Here is a 17878-nt window from a genome sequence, read left to right on the forward strand (position 1 = left end):
TTTCTTTCTTTCTTTCTTTCTCTCTCTCTCTCTTTCTCTCTCCTCTCTTTTTCTCTCTCTCTTTCTCTTTCTTCTCCCTTCTCTTCCTTTCATCTCACTCTGTCTCCCGGGCTGGAGTGCAATGGTGCAATCTCGGCTCCCTGCAACCTCTGCCTCCCAGTTCAAGTGATTCTCCTGCCTCCGCCTCCCAAGTTGGGATTACAGGCGCCTGCCACCACACCCAGCTAATTTTTGTACATTTTGTGGAGACGGGGTTTTGCCATGTTGCCCAGGCAGGTCTCAGACTCCTGAGCTCAAGCGATCCACCTGCCTTGGCCTCCCAAGATGTTGGAATTACAGGCATGAGTGAGCCACCGATTTATTTCTAACTAGCTTGCTGAGTTACACTTTAAGCCTGAATGGAAGTTCCTGTGCAGATTCATCTCCTTTTGTTGTTATTGAGGCCATCCCGAGACTATGGAGACTTTCCTCTCGTGTCTGGTCTCCGGTACACTATGCCCATCTGCTGAGAAGGGACAGTAACTGTGACAGAAGGGTACATCACGGGGGCTCAAAACAACAGGCAAAATGCCCCATGCTCATAAATGGCCATCAGCAGACAGCAACTCATCTGTCTCCTGGGCAGTCTTGAGCCTTCCCCTTGACCCTCTTTAGCCCCATCTTTCAGCCACGTGTCATGTTGTCTTGTGACTTTACTCATTAGAGTGCCATCAGGGTTCATGCTACCTGGCTTCACTGGCAGAAAGGAATTTAAAGATGGGAAGACAGAGAAAGAAGGAGATGGTACAGGATGATTTGATCTGGGGGTCACAGTCCACTAGGGATGGCTTTTGTTCCAGGACAAGGTTGAAATGAATTATCTGCGGTGAAGTACGAGTTAGGCATGAACCTAGAGATGCTTCTTCCACATTAGATGACTAAAACTGCTTCCAGCTGGTCTCGACATCTCTGTTAGGAAATAGGCCACTCTCCAGGAGATGTTTCCACTGATGATAATCAACCAGACTAGCCATTCATATGTCTCTGAGGGTGGTGGGTGCAATTCAGTTCTCTCTCCCAACTTGAAATCTTCATGCCAATAATACACCTTCAACATGGGCTTCTTAGGTCTTGATGGTAAATTATAAAAACACTAAGATCATAACATTTTCTAAACAAGAGCAACTTCATCCTACTTCTAAGCAGCTTCAGTTAATTTCTAAATTCCCCAGCACTGCTGGGACTCCCTACTTTCTACCCCCCCCCCCCCCCAGTTTATTTTTTATAAAACACGATCCAAATATATCATGGGAGATGCACCATGCCTTTTCCTGTCTTTCAAGTAATGCATTTTTATGTAAACATGTTGTTTATGAAAGAGCCTTTCATGGATGCCTTGTGTTGCCTTTGCTCAAGAAAATACATTTTAAAAGAATTCTCCCCAGCCTGGCATGTAATGTTTCATTAGCCAACATAACCTTGTTTATTTGCTTTTTAAAATTTTATTTGGGAAAGGAAATCAATTTGCACCCCTGACATGCTGCCAGGTTCCTGTTTATATGCACACAATAGGCAGCTTGGAGGGGGTAAAAATATATAGTTTATGATTTCAGCATTAAGTGTGACACAATCTGTATATGAAACCATAGAGGCAGTCCTGTTTTTCTGTCCCTGAAGCCACACTGCAGTTTAAGCTTTTTATCAGAGTATTAACCCAGTGTGCACAGAGGGAATAGTTCTAATCATGCTGGGCACTTTTAGTATGAGGAAAAACTGTCAAAATGAAAGAGATTCTTTGCTGGGTTTTGTTTGTATTTTCTTATTTGTTTTTGGGAAAATACTTTAAGTGACCGACTGGGACTCAGCCTTATAGCTGGGCTGTGCTTTGGGTGAGCTTGAAATGTCTTTCCAGCATAAAATGTCCTCAGGCTTCTGTGGTCAGAGATTCCTTGGCTGATGGGAGGTTGACAGGACCCTAAGGTCAGCGTGTCTGTCAAACAGAATTCCTTTCCCTTTACTCCAGTCCCCAGCAGTGATGTCCAGCAGATGGATATCTGCTGAACTTGACCCTCACTCCTGCCTCCTTTGAGTGGACCCCCTGGGCTTTTCTCTTCCACAAAGTGAAATAATTACCTTACTGGTCCAGTGTATGGAGATCCAAATATGAACATGAAATAAAGTCATTCCTTCCCCTTTGCAGAAATGACACTCTCTAAAATCACCCATCGTAGCAAAAAAATCACTGAATTAGTAGTCAAGAGATCTAGATTCTAGTCCTACTCCTGCCTCCGTTTAGATATGGGCCACTGGGCCTGGTCACACGATCTCTTTGACCTCTACCTTCTTCTCTGTCGAGTCAGGGAGTTGGATTCAAGGCTCTCCGTCATATATTTCAACTCTGAAGTTCTATGTGCAAGTACTGACAAGTTTCATTTAAAACATCTTCACCTCAGACTGGGAATTTCTTCCTGCCTGTCTCCCAGCCTGCATCCAAGCCAAACCCCCTGTTTGGGGTTTATCCATCTGAATTCCTGTTTCTGTTCCTGTTGGGGTGGAGCCTTCTCCCCTCCTTTTCACTGCCTTGACTTCCTCTCTGTTAAGAATTATTGTAACTTCCATGGATCTGCTTTTTTCTTTTCATTTTCCTAAGTTACCACCAAAACCTAACAATCAAATCTTGCATATTGAAAGTGTAACTCTACTGGGCAGCACCCATTTGGTTACAGACACTGTGTCCGGAGGCAGGACAGGGTCCCTTTCCATTCCACCCTGCTATTCACAAGGTCGGCTCTGGGCCACAGCTTCTTATCAGAGGCCCGGAGGGCATTTCCAGTTTTTTAAGTGGCCCTTTATTTGGCTGAGCATGCCACAAGCTCCAGGTATGCTCTATATGTGAATCTAGACTGTTCACAAGAGCAAGCCAAGGAGGGAAGCAGACTTGGGGAGAGCTTGAATACAAGGAGAATCTTTCATTATTCATCTCCACTAGTAATTAGAGGGCACTATTGAATAGATATAATTGGATCATGTCACAAAAATTAAGATAAAAGACCATAAGCACCCCATTCTGGCTCAGTGTTCCTCCCCTCTCCTCCGCCTTCACTGGAGTTTTATTCAGCTGGTGGTAGGACTCAGCACACTAGAGGTCTTCTAGTTGTCAGAGATCTGTAAGCTGCATTGTGTGTGTGTGTGTGTGTGTGTGTGTGTGTGTGTGTGTGTGTGTAAATAAAAAAGCTTCCCACATATGGGCTTACCTAAACCTTTATCAAACGTGGTGTGCAAGGATGTTAGAATAAATGGAGCAACATACAAGACAAGGAATTTATGAGGGCTGGCAACTGTTCTCTCTTCCTGTGCCAGCAGATGTGAGATTAGTAGTTAGCTACCCAGATAAATCAGTACTAGGTACAAATGCATAATTGACTCATAGGCAAAGCCACTTCACCAACATGAAAATAATAGAAGAAATTCAAATACTTTGTGGTTTATCTTTTGCCCTGACCATACCTTTTATCAACGATTATAAACCTTTAAAAAGGCGTTTTGTACTGAGATTCTATTTGACTTTTTAGGGCAGATTTAAATTTCTAAATCCATTTATAGGTTTTGAAAATTATTTCATAAAGTGACTAGCAAACTATATAGGTGTGAAAAGACATCTGAAAAACGTATTTCTTTACATATAGGGCTATAATTGGATTTCTTTAAAAGTAACTGGACAACACTCAAATAAAAAAAAACAGATCTTAGAACAAAATTTTAAAAAAACCAGGCAAACAAACACATAAATATCATTAACATAAGAACATGAGCGTTATCACAACGGGAATGTTACAAAGCCTTTTGTCCAGGAACTCACTTACTGAAAGCTCCAGCAATATGGGTATGGTTCTTACGTGAATCTCTGATTCCCCTGAGATCTCATCTAGAGTTGAGGTTTAGAAATATTATTTCTTAGTCTATCAAATAATCAGTAAATTTGTGCCACATTGAAGTCATCAGTAGAGCACAATAGAATGAAAATGAACTTGAAATGGAATGTTATAGCATGTTCCGGTTGCCAAAGACCAGGGACCTGCAGACTTAGCGTCTCTTCACAGGAGTGAGAGGTTGCCAGGGAGAGTGCCTCAATAAAAATACGGATGTCACTGACATTAGCGCTTCTGCTTAAGTGAGTCAACCCATATATCCTGGCTGTCTTAGGTAGAGAAATGCAGCTTCTAGATGTGCCCACTTTCCTCCTGCTCAGTAATTTTGGCGGAAAGTAGAGTTGAGCTCGGCACGGTAATGGCTTTATGATACATAAACACCAGGTGCCAAATTCTACCTTCTGTGACTCCCACATATAAAGCCGTTCTTATTCTAAGCCCAATTGTTTCACTGGGAGGAATGTAGACAGATAGGAAGCTGTGGCCTTAAAGTGAGACCTGGATTTCAGGGCGTGTAACTGGGTTCAGAGAAGCCACACTTGCCCGAGCTCATCTTTGTGGGGTGGAGCCAGGTTACTTGGGCACACCATGGGATGGGTGTGTCTTAGCTCTGCCGTCTATTGTTTTTCTCAGCCCAATTATGATTTTTTGGGTGCGTGGGTCAATGCAGAGCCAGTTTATTTTTCTGCGTGTTAGGTTGATGGATGATTTTTTTTACCCTTCTGACTTACTTTTTCTTGTATAAATTTTCTCTAATGAACATGTGCATTATGGATATATTGGTGAGAAAATAAAAATAACCCACGTTTGATGAACACATAATTGTACTGAGTATTTTCTGATCATCCATCCAAGCCCATTCTGTCCCTTTTTGACTCTGCTCTTGCCCTGAATGGCTGGCCCATACACACCATCTAATGAGTACCTTTAACTGATGTTTTCCGGTTCGGTTTGGGCATATGGCCATGGAGTCATCACTGCAGGTTCCAGGAAGGAAGCAGGGAAAGACTGGACATCTATTCTCCTAGCTCCTTCAGTTGGCTGCTTTCTTCGACCAGGAGCCACAGGTCTGGCCAAGCACCGTCTCCCCACATGGTTCTCTCTTCTTCCCAGGTCTTGCTGATTTCCAGGTCTTGCTGACTTCTCCCTGGCTTCCTCTCTCCTGAGTCCTGGTAACCTCTTCCTTCTCTTACTCTTGTAGCTCCCTGTTGAAACTGGCCCCAGGGTGTTACACCATCTGTGGCTTTCCTACAATCTGTTTCCACCTTTGCAAAAAGTCTCTTTATTAAATGCTCCTCACATTACCCAGTTTGAAGGTACTAGCTGTTTCCTACTGGGATCCCAGATGTTAAAGTAGTCAAACTCTCTAATTGAAATTGTGCGTTTATATGCAGTCTTCTCAGACTAAAGCATCACCTTCTTTCTGTTTGACTGCAATTTTAACAACACTGAGAAACAGTGGAGTCTCACGGTACAATGAAGTGAAATGAAATTTTAAAAATTAAGGAATATGATAGACTCAGAAGGCAGGGGATTGTATAGGAAAATGAATTCATGACTTTTAAAGAAGTATTTTAAAGATATGAGATTCCAGAGAAAGAAATCACAAAAGAGATCCTTGATGGTTAAGAAAAAAATAGAACCATTAGGTTTTCTGTTTTTTTTTTTTTGTTTTTTTGTTTTTTTGTTTTTTTAATTATTATTTGAAGAATAAGGATCAGAAATGGTCTGGTGCTTTTGGATCAGAATAAGTGAGGGAGGATGTCATGAATGGGAAAGGATAGATTAAGTAAGGATGAAATTGGTTTCAAGGAGGCAGAGCTATAATTTCTGATCAAGTGGCCAGGCCTCATATGTGAGCCTCATTGGAAGGTAACATTTAAGGAAAGACTTGGAAGAGATGAGGGAAGGAACTGGGGATATGTGGGAAGAAGCCTTCCAGTTTAGGGAAACAGCTAGTGCCAAGGCTCCTGTGTGTTCACAGAATATCAAGGAGGTCCTTATGAGTCTGCAACAACAGAGTGATGGGGTAGAGTAGCAGGAAATGAAATCACAGTGGTAATAGGTTATAGCATGCAGGTTCCTGGAGTACCTTGCAGGAGCTGTAAAAATGAAAACTATCTCAGTGACTACTATTGCACTAGGGACCCCTAAGGATCCAGAGAACCCAAACTGTGCTAGGAGAAATTGATGAAGTTTGTTTTTAATATTCAGACAGGATTTCCAGAAGTTTCTTTGGGCACTGCCATGCCCAGTTGTGGCCAGTGTATTATCCCCTGTGCTACATAACAAATGCTGTTTTGTTTGCTGTGATCAAGGAAAAATGTTATCTCTTTAATTTCAGATGTCATAAAATAAGACAGACTAAGCCTCTCATTGAGTTTCTCTGCTGCATTACTTAGTTTGGTTTTTGCTTTAAGAAAAAAGAAATACTGTTAATGACGATTAAGTTTGGTTGGAAGCAACGGTGGTTCAAAGGTACTTATTCCCCAGTGAAACAACCACTTCCCAGGATAGAAATAGGCTGCTGAATTAACACTGATCATTAGAACAGCACAGCAGTAACTTACATTTGCAAGTACTAGACAATTTACAATGCAAGGCCATTCATGAAGAGCTACCTGACAGGTTCCACCAGAAGTGAAATGAAGCAGCAAGCACCTCTTTTCTTTATTGTTTTGGAGGAGGAAGTCTAACTTGTAGCACATTTTCCTTTCCACTGAAGATAGCATTTCTATTTTATGTTTAGAGTATAATTTGCCAACTATTCCAGAATGCAGGTGCCCAACCAATGCTCCAGGCAAGGGAGTTTTCAAGCAATTTCAACTTAGCCAGCCCTACCCTCCAGCTGTTTTGGCCAGGAGAGAACAGGAGCTGAGAAAGGGGGGCTTGGGCAAGGGAAAGGCAAAGGTGAGTCTCTTCTTAGATCTGTAATATATCATTAGCAGCTTTCCAGAGAGTGCTACATTTATATTTCTGGTCATTAAGTAGGTATGCATTGGAGTCTCTTCAAAATGCGGAAGAAATAGACCCTTCAGCATCCTCGTGGTACTTTTACACGTGTCCATATTTTTAGTAACTTTGCAAATTTCTGGTAAGGAAGGGAGAGACATTTGTTTAGTAATTCTAGAATGGGCCATTTGCCTCTTGCACGGCCAGACTAGATTCGCAGTGTGCAAATGCTCAGCATTTCTCTGCACGCGCTGCACCGCTTTTGTGATTTTTAAATACCCTTTCTTCGCCCACACTACACAGGTGTGAGAGCTTGGCAAGGTCATTGTTGCCTTCTGTTTATCTGCCCCACACCTGCCTTGGGACTCCTTTCCTCACTTGTTTCTAGTCACATTGCTTTGGTTTTTCCTGTCAGTTTTCCAGTCACTCGGAAGGGCCCTCACTTCCATCAGTGGCTCTGGTTGACCAGACACGTGGTAAATTGGGGAGACTGTTAAGCTGCTTGCTGGCCTCTGGCCTCTGCGTGTTGATATGACTTAGGATAACTCAAATCAGCAAATTTTTTTTTTTTTTTTTTTGAGACAGAGTCTCACTCTGTCAGCCAGGCTGGGGCGCAGTGGCATGATCTCAGCTCACTGCAACCTCAACCTCGCAGGTTCAAGCGATTCTCCTGCCTCAGCCTCCTGAGTAGCTGGGATTACAGGCATGTGCCACCATACCCAGCTCATTTTTTGTATTTTAGTAGAGACAGGGTTTCACCATGTTGCCCAGGCTGGTCACAAACTCCTGAGCTCAGGCAATCTGCCTGCCTCAGCCTCCCAAAGAGCTGGGATTATAGGCGTAAGCCACCACACCCGGCCAATGTTATCTTTTTATATTAGGATCACAGGCTTAAGATGACCATGTTCCTGACTTAGACAAGAGGAAATTGTCTATCAGTTGCTCTTTAGTCACATTTCAACACCTCAAAAATCACAGTTCATTTATCTATCCAACCAATGGTAATTTATATAGTTCTGTGCCAGGCACTGAGCTAGGCGCTAGCGATAGAAGAGAAAACAAGAGAGGCTGTGTTCCTTTCTTCCTGGAATTTATTGTACAGTGAACTGGAAATAGTAGTAATGACAATTGCACACTGTGAAACATGCTATAGGTGAAAGGATTGGGCTGCTGAAGTAGAAGATAACAGGTGGAGTACCTTTAGTTAGGGAGCTGACGCTTAAAATGAACCGGAAAAGGGGAGAGAAAGGGAATCATTCTAAGAACAAGGATGTCAGAGCGGAGATGCACAGGGTTGTAAGATAATATGTATGTTACTAAAGCTCTTTTCAGACCATTGCTATATCTTTACTTTGTAGGTCAAAGGAAGCAAGGGTACACGATCCTCATTTTGTACTTGAGAAAATGTCATTGATCAATCAACACATTTATTGCTTAGAGGACAGGATTTAGCTAGGCAGAGAGAAGGAAAGGAAATTCTAGGTCTGGGGCATGTACAGGCAAAGGTATGAAGGTAAAAATTTGAAGTCACTAGTTGTGTAATGAATAGACCAGTGTGGCTGGAGTTTAGGGTTTGCACAGGGGATAGTGGTAGGAGATGAGGCTGGAAATATAGAGTCTTGAAGGCAAGGCTAAGTGTGGGTTTTTACTGATGGTAATGGGGAGCTATAGCTGGTTTCAGAGCTGGAGAGTAGCATTAGGAAAGTGCTGAATTACATCAATTAATTGGAGAACAGGGTCTGGAGTGTTTGGGGAGGGACTAAAAGGATTGGAAGCCAGGAACCAGGCTCCTATATCAGTAGGAAGCAATTGTATGATCAGGACAGGAGGTGACAGACCTCTAAAGCTAGTGGGATGGTCAAGAAAAGGCAAGGCGGATGTGGGAATCATGAAGACAAAATCGACAGACTGGAGAAGTTCAGCAGGATCATGTGTTTAGTGTCGGAGTTTAGATGAAAACACAGACCTGCTGACCAGCCTCTTGCCCTTCAGAACATGGAATAATTGGCTCTCGGTGACACATCTTTCTCTGCTTCCATAGTGTGTGTGTGTTTGTGTGTGAAGGTATTTTTCAGATTCATGTGTTTTTCATCCCTTCTCTTCCCTACTTTTCATATTCCTTCTAAGCTGGAGGCTCACTCTAGTAAGGAGAGGGCTGACTTTTTATTTTCTCTTGTTCCACAGCACTCATTGTAATGTTCTGTATACTCACTCAGCAAACATCTATGTGATGGGCATTGTATTAGGCCCTGAGGACAATGATAGGAAGTCAGAACCTGTCCCCATCATCAAAGTGTTCATAGCTAGAAGGAAGACTGACTTTAAACATAATACATATACCAGTGTGTTCTAAGGGCTTTGAAAGAAGTGTGTGTGGGATAAGGTGGAGGACCAAGGAATAGTTAGCTGATACCATCTGGTATTAGCAGTGATAGTAATGATGATGAGAATAGTGATAATTAGAATAATAGCTGCTAACATTTATTGGACAGTTAATTGTCCAACATTGCATTAAATGCTATGCTTATATGACCTGATTTAATATTTACAAAAACCTTATCAGATAGGGTTGTCTCTATTTAACAACTGAGAAAACTGAAGTACAGAGGCACTATAAGCTTGCTAAAGATCACATATCATTCATTTATTTGCAAAATAATTGAATCCATTGCTATCTACCAAGCATACAGCATGGAGGCAGGCACTGGTTATTTTCAGGTGAACACAGCATGTTTTCTGCTCCAAGAACAGTAAACAGTTATGTCATTTTTATTTTTCGAGATGGAGTCTCACTGTGTTGCCCAGGCTGGAGCGCAGTGGTGTGATCTTGGCTCATCGCAACCTCTGCCTCCCAGGTTCAAGCAATTCTCCCTGCCTTAGCATCTCAAGTAGCTGGGATTACAGGCATCCACCACCATGCCCAGCTAATTTTTGTGTTTTTTAGTAGAGATGGGATTTCACCATGTTGGCCAGGCTGGTCTTGAACTCTTAACTTCAGGTGATCCACCTGCCTCGGCCTCCCAAAGTGCTGGGATTACAGTCGTGAGCCACCAGCCAGGCCAGTTATGTGATTTTTAATGGCATGAGACTAGTTTCTGACGTCCAGGATTTTGGTGGATACATCAATCAAAGAAATTTGTTCAATCTTGATTCCAGGAACCTGAATAAAGTACAGCTATTTCTCTCCTTTTAACCCATATGATTATATTTAGCGAAGACAACCAAGACAGTAATGTGGGAGATGAGAACAGAAATATGGACAGTCCAAGGCGTTAAGAAACTGACTAGGAAGGGGCAGAATATTTCTTTGAGAGACACTTGGAAACTGTTTCTCACAGTCAAGGGTGGCACCTGAGAAGGTATTTGTTGTCTTGAGTATTTGACTACAGGATTAAATGAATAGCTATCAAATGCTCACAGGGATGGTTCAGGGCTCCATTGCCTCAAACCCAGTATTAGAAAGAATGACAGAGTTCTGGGGATTGGAGGGGAGCCTCAGCAAGCTGGGCAGATCTTGCTGCTCAGGAGCTGACAGCCTCAAGTCTAGAACCTCCCTTATGGGGGCCGTCTGCTTCTGGCAATGGGTGAGGGGACTAAAGCCACTGATGATTACATCAGTGTGCAAGCTGCCTCTCTACCTACTGTGATGTCTTCCCTCAAGTCAAAGGGGAGCTGCCTATGCATGCAGCATGACTTTTAGATAAGGGACACTCATCAGACATTTTGAAATGAATTCATGGTGTATATCCAAGCTTTTCCAGCTGTGAAGGTGGTGGTGATGACATTGATCCAGATTAGTGGTACGCCAGATATACTGTTGTGTATTTCTCAGACCACATACCAATATTAATTAATCACTCATTTATAGTGCCCATTGTAAGAATAGCAGGCATACCTTAGTTTTTGCCAAGTCACTTTCTACAAAAAATATTTGTACAACAAGACTTTAGAAGCAGCAGGACTTAGTGGTGATGTGCCTGGTTAAGAGGTCTGAAGCCAGACTGCCTAGAGCTGAGCTTTTCCACTTATTGGCTGTGTGATTTTGAGCAAGTCACTTAACCTCTTTGCGTCAATGTCCTCAACTGTGTCGTAACCATATACTTACCTTCTAGACTGATGATAAGGATTAAATGAGTTTTCTGACACACAATAATGCTGTATCAGTGTTAGCCATTATTAATATTACTAATACTAATATCAGTCATGGGGAGCAGCCACCAGACTGTACGTTTTGTCTCTGTGCCTCATGTTCTGGACTTTACTGAAAGGAAAGAAGTATATTTTTGTTTTCAGACACTGTGCTGGGACATCCGTCATCTCACATGATTCTGATGCTAATCCTGTCCTTTAGATGATTATCTCCATTTTAAAGATGAGAAAGGTATGGCTCAGAGGACTTCAATGATGTGCCCCAGACACGACGGAGCTGATGCAAACTTGATCCTAGGTCTGGTCCATTCTAGTGCTTATGTTTTTCTTTTATACTATGGTACCTCTTGGAATTTGTCAGAGTTAAATAGCAAACTGAAAAAGCAAAATGAATGAATGAATTAACTTCGAGACAGGGTCTCGCTCTGTCCCCCAGGCTGGAATGCAGTGGTGTAATCATGGCTCACTGCAGCCTCAACCTCCTGGGCTCAAGTGATCTTCCTGCCTCAGCCTCTCAAGTCGCTGGGACCACAGGTGTCTGCCACCATGCCTGGCTAATTTTCTTAGTTAAAAAGCAGAATGTAAATGTGTATATCAAGGCTAGAGTTTTCATAGCCCCCTGTGCTCTCCTCTCCCTTCTGAAGAGATGACCTGAGATGCTTTCTTACCTTGTGTTGTCCACCTTGCCCTGTGTGACTGTGCTGCACAGAATGCTAGGAGGGAGAGGTGGCCTGCATGGTCCCTGGTGCCCTCCTCTACTCCATGTCTCCTCTGATACCTCACTATCCCCTTGGTCATGGGGCATCCTGTCCTCTTAGTAAGATCCAAAAAATACCTGTCCTGATAGATAGCTCCTGAGAGCACCAAACGTGGGAATCAGGACTCTCTAACATCCTTTCTATACCTCCAGAAAGCCTAGTAGCTTCCAGAGGGTTAGAACCTTCATTATTCTGTGAATGTCTTGCATATCTTTTGGATGCAGTTCAGGGATGTTTACATCTGGGAACTTCTGAAAGTCTTCATAACTGCCCAGGCATCATTAAGATGCAGACAACTCTAAGATTGCACAACTCGTAAATGTGAGTTAAGATGACCCTGGCTCTTTATGGAAAATCCCATAAAGTCTCCCCACAGTGGCAGTTGGATGGAATATAGATTTGCAGATAACATTTTGAGACCTTACAGGAATCAACATCATTTTGCCTATATGCTCCAACCTTCACTTTCAATTGTGGTCCATTCCCTTCATCCTTCATTACCACACCCTAAAATTATAGTTATTTTTAAGAACATGGATGTATACTTACGTGCATCAGATCGTTTTTTTTGCATTTTGTATACCAAGCCCATGCATGCAGAAAGACAATTACCACTCTACCTCAAGCTCAGGAGTATGCAATCAAGACTCATTATTCCCCTGCTTCTCATTTCATTCACACCCTTTATGTCTCAGAACAATAATGAATGGAGAGCAAAGCATCCCAAAATACTTGAGGAAAGGAAGAAGTCAAAGGACATGCTGAGAAATGTGAATCAAAGAGGGAGAAATTTCGGTGAAGATCGTTTGTTTAAAGTGGAGCTTTCATCTTTGGTGGTTGAGAGATTGTACTTTTTGTTAGATCTGTTTCTTGAATCATGATCCCTTGGGGTTTGGCAGAAAGCTATAATTTTTGGAAGGCTCACTTCTACAAAAGCTTATGGTTATGGAGAAAAATCAACATTTGTAGGTCCATGAATCAGAGTCTAAAAGTCTGTTTGGATATTTAGTGTCTCATAAAATATAACATAGGAAGAGACTTGTGGAGTATCAGAGCTGAAAAAGATCATGAAGACCATGTGGTCCAGCCCCCTCCTTTAATGATGAGGCTACTGAGCCCAGTGAGGTTGAATGATTCATCCAAGTTACATGACTACAAGGAACGGTAGACAAACTGGACTAGAATAGACCTCTTAACTCCCAAGCCTGTATATTTTCAACACTATTACACATTACTAATCATTTGGAAACATTTGAGCCAAAGCATGAACCATGTATCATAAATGAGAGAATCTTAGCAATAAAAGAGACCTTGGAGGTCATCTGGTGCCATCTCCTTTCTGAGGCAGGAATACTTTTGGTGACATAGCTGACAAATGGCCACTCATCTTGGCTTAACTCTAGTGCCAGGAAGTTCAGTATGTTACAGGCAGCTTGTTGTGTCTTTGGATATCTCTACATATTGGTAAATTTGTTCTGACAGAAGGTCATATCTGTACCTTGAAAGTATCACCTCATTAAGAGTGAGGGTGGCCAGAGGTGAGTGGTATGGTATTGGTGTTGGTGAGGAATTTACTCTTTTTCTCATCTTAAAATAAGGATAGTAATGCCTACCTCTTAAGGGTCATTGTGAAGACTAAAGATGCAGTTTATAAAGCATCTACCATCGTGCCTGCTTCAACATAGGTACTCAAAGTGTAATTATTATTGACTTTTATCATCATTATTACATTTTTGAAGTTATGCCCTCTGGCTGGGCACCATGGCTCACACCTGTAATCCTAGCACTTTGGGAGGTGGGTGGATCAAAAGGTCAGGAGTTCAAGCCCAGCTTGGCCAACACAGTGAAACCCCATCTCTACTAAAAATACAAAAATTAGCCAGGTGTGGTGGCACGTGCCTGTAGTCCCAGCTAGTCAGGAGGCCGAGGCAGGAGAATTGCTTGAACCCAGGAGACAGAGATTGCAGTGAGCTGAGACCGCGTCATTGCACTCCAGCCTGGGTGACAGAGGGAGACTCCATCTGAAAAAAACAAACAAACAAAACAAACAAACAAACAAACAAAAAAACAAGAAAAGAAATTATGCCATCTGGAGCAACACAGACTATGTCTAATCTTGCAAATATTTTAAAGCAGTTAGCATGACCCTTTAAGTCTCCTCTTCAGACTAAATATTCTCTGATTCTTCTACTGCTCTTGCTGTGATACATTTTGGATGCCTTCATTCACACTAATTTGTCAATTTTCCCCTTAAAATGTGGTGGCCAAATGTGGTCAATCCAATGTACTCTTCAGTGGAATAATTACTTCTCTAGATCTGGATGTTTCACTTCTCGTAAAGCAACCTAGATTTATGTTAGCATTTTTGGAGGCCAGATCACACAGTTGGCTCAAGTAAAACCTGATTATCCTATCCAGAACATTAGCTATGCCTCCCAGCTTTGTGTCAACTGCAGATTTGACAAGCATGATTTTTACCTCTTCATCCAAACTGTTGATAAAAAAATGTTGAACAAGAAAAGGCCAAGGACAGCTTCGAGGAACACCTCTGGTCCTTCCCTGCATACTGACATCCATCCATTAGTTTGGTGACATTGTTTCACCAGCTTCACATCTACCCACCTGTACTATCAGAAATAACTCAGCAAGATAGAGTCACTCTTTGTGTTTTTGAAATTGGAGATTTAATTTATCTGGAGGTAAAATGCAATTTTTTTTTTATCAATGAAGACAGGTTTTGAACCCATAATTGGGACAATGTGAACTCAGGAAGTAATTTCGTGTTTGAGTTACTATGTAATGCTTAAAGAAAAAAAATTGCCTTCTCTTAGTGTGAAATGATAATGCTTTTGCTGGGTTGTTTATTTTTCCAAAATGTTTTGAAATTACTCTCTGGATCTGGGAGAAGACTGGAGAATTTGCAGATTTTATGTGTTGGGTAAAGAAGAGATTACAGAAGAGCTAGAATATGTCTTTCAGGAGCCTTTTCCATTTCTGTAGAGATCACAGAGATGAAGAGATGCCTTTAAAGTGTTGATGAAGGAGAATGTTGGACATATTCCTAGATAGTGATTAGTATTCCTTTTGGTGATTCTCAGAGAAGATTCTTAAGCTATTTTGGGGAGAGGGGATTACTTCTTTCTCTTATTTAACATGCTTTACTCTGAAGAAATTAAACCTATTCTTTGTGCTGCAGCATAAGCCAGTTTTCTTTGTCTTTTTCCGTGGTGGATGTAAGGAATGGTGGTTGTGTCCATCATTTGAGCCAAAGTACTCAAAGATTGGAAGCTCAACTCTCAGCATCTTCCTTCAATGGCCCCTTTAATATTTTTAAAAAGGTTTTACTTTTTATTATCTATACAAGGCTTGTGGCTTTCTTCTTAATCCTGATCCTCTCTGTTTTCTCAGCCCACAACTGAACTATAATTTAACAATACCTTAATATCAAACTGCATTATTGCATACTTGTATATTGCAAGGTGAAGAGACAGGACATTAGCACTCTCGAAAATTGACCAGGGAACAAACAGGTAATGTTTCATCATATGGAATATTCTAGGAATGTTATAGTTCACCTATTCACTCAATAGTTATTGAACACTCTGATATGTCAGGCACAAAGCTAGGCAATGGAGACATAATGGGGAGTAAAATCAGATTTAGTTTCTTCTCTCATTGGGCTTACAGTCTAGGGGAGAAACAGCTATTAATCAAACAATCAAGAACAATTGTAAACCATTGTATTGTAAAGGAAAAGGAGATGGTGCCCATCACTTGGGTGGGTGTGGGCAGGAAAGGCTTGCCTACATGATGATTGATTCTGAGGTCTGACGATATAGGCAGGGCAAGGGCATTGGCGTTAGAAAGCAGCATACAAGGCCCGATGCTGGAGCGCAGTATGGTTAGTACGAGGTTAGGAAATTAGAATGTGGAATGAATCACAGAGAGCAAGAGTGGAGGTGGAGTGAGCTGAGCTGGGAGGTAGAAAGAGTCCTACACGGGCTTTGGAGACATACAAGGAGGGCTGCCAGTGACTTCCAAACTGATGGCTTAGGGTGTATGTTCTGGGGAGTGGGTGGGAGGGGAACCTCACATATGCCGTGTGTGATGTGATGACTTTTGCATTTTGAAAAGATCACAGTGGCTCTAGTAGGGGAAAAAGGAGGAAGAGAAGCCAGAGCGCATGAAGGAGACCATTGTCTAGACAAGGATAGAAGATGATGGCAGTTGGTTATAGGTTGGTGGAAGGATGGATGGACAGATTGGAAGAGATGAGGGACACTTAGTTAAATTTGTAGAACTTGGAAACTGCCGAAGAGGGTAATGGAAAAGAAGCATCCAGGATAATTCAAGGAGAGTCCGTATGTTTTATAATTTTCTTTGTGAATTTAAAGATTGTGATCTTAAAAATTAAATTGTACAGCATCAATAATTCTAAAAGGAGAGTCAAAAATGGTTCTGTGCCTTGGATCTATTATTGATAGAGTAGGTGACTGTGAGCTAGATGAAAAATTTTAAGTGTCTTTGAACTTAAACAACGGACAAAATAATACCTATAGTTTCTGACCTCATTAAGACCCAGGGAAATAAGTTTGTCAAGGTTCACTTTCAAAAGAAATAACACAATTTTCTTTATTTTCATTATCATTTTTAGTCCAATTCTCTAAATCTCTAGATCCTATAAAAAGAACTACAGTGTGTTCCTGCACTGCCACCAATGCAGATCGCCATTTCCTTTCATCTTACTTTACCCAATCACAGTATTTCCCACGTCAGAAAAATTTTCCAGTGTATAAGAGAAAAGCCTTTGGATTGTGAGTATATATAAGCCTGTTCCTGCCTTTGGGGTCCCACGACAACACAGTAGGCTCACAGTCTAAGCCAGGTGCCCAGTTTCCATCTGGACTCCTGACAAATTGTGTGGTCAGGATTTAGAAATCAGAAACCTGGGAAAGGTGCAATGTGATGGACACAGCCACCCCAAATACCGTATATGTTATCACCATCATTTAACACATAGTGCAGGAAATCCTTTTCTTTGCAGAAGAGCTTCAAAGGACCACTTCTAGTTCTCTTGGGTAACATTTATTTTTTCTTTGCTAACACCAAAGCGCAGACAGATATATATATATTTTTTCTTTAGTAAATTGCTAGTGACACTCCATTTTTCCCCTCCCATCCTCAACCTATTGTCTAATAGACCTCTTAAATTTCCCCACCCTTCTAGGCTGAAGAGCTGTACCTTGCCACTTGTAGAGATTTACTTATTGCCCTTACCTATTACTTTTTTGGCCAAGAACTTTCTCTTTCTCTTTCTCTTTCTTTTCTTTCTTTTCTTTTCTTTTCTTTTCTTTTTTTTTCTTTTTTCGAGACAGAGTCTCACTCTGTCCCTCAGGCTGTAATGTGGAGTGTAGAGGTGTAATTCTGGCTTACTGCAGCCTCAAACTCCTGGGCTCAAGTGATCCTCCTGCCTCAGCCTCCCAAAGTGCTGGCATTACAGGCATAAGCACTATGCCACTTTCTCTTTCTTTACTGGTTTCTAAATTTCTTTCTGACCTTTTGGTCCCAATGTGTTGATCAGCCTTCTCTGCTCAGTGTGAATTTTCTCTGGTTGTCTCAGTAACTTTCTTTTCCATGAAGAGCTCTCTCACATATTTTACTTACTTTTGAATTTTAAACAAATAAGCATTCATTTGAAGGCATCAGAAATAAATACATGATATTAGGTCCTGTCAGTGACTCAGGCATCTCATGTTCTTTCACTGGTTTATCCATGCTATTAATATACATCTACTGAATGCCTACTGTGGTCCAAGCACCATGGGATAGAGCTGTGAATGCAAACATCCTATGTTCCACAGGAAAAGACAGGGAACAAGTAACCAGATGCTCGATTATTGTTCTGTGTTTCCATTACTCTATGCATTGTGAGAGATGGATTTTATGAAAATACAGCAGAAAGTGGTAACTCTTGCTCTAATCATTGGATCTCAGATGTCTTGTCATGTATTCCAGTCATCCAACCTCATTCCACAAGTTACTGAGCTTGTGTCCTGAGTCCTGAGATTATGATTTGGAAAGGTAGTCGTTTTCTTTAAAAAAAAAAAAAAT

General features: G+C 41.6%; 1 protein-coding gene across 2 annotated transcripts in view; it reads left to right on the forward strand.

Moving 5' to 3' along the window:
* CREB5 (cAMP responsive element binding protein 5) overlaps positions 1–17878 on the forward strand; it is a 415368-nt gene that overhangs the window by 144456 nt on the left and 253034 nt on the right. The gene's annotated exons all lie outside the window — the stretch shown is intronic.

This window comes from Rhinopithecus bieti, unplaced genomic scaffold, assembly GCF_001698545.2.
Source record: "Rhinopithecus bieti isolate Rb0 unplaced genomic scaffold, ASM169854v2 scaffold_13014, whole genome shotgun sequence".
In the NCBI taxonomy this organism is placed as follows: Eukaryota; Metazoa; Chordata; class Mammalia; order Primates; family Cercopithecidae; genus Rhinopithecus; species Rhinopithecus bieti.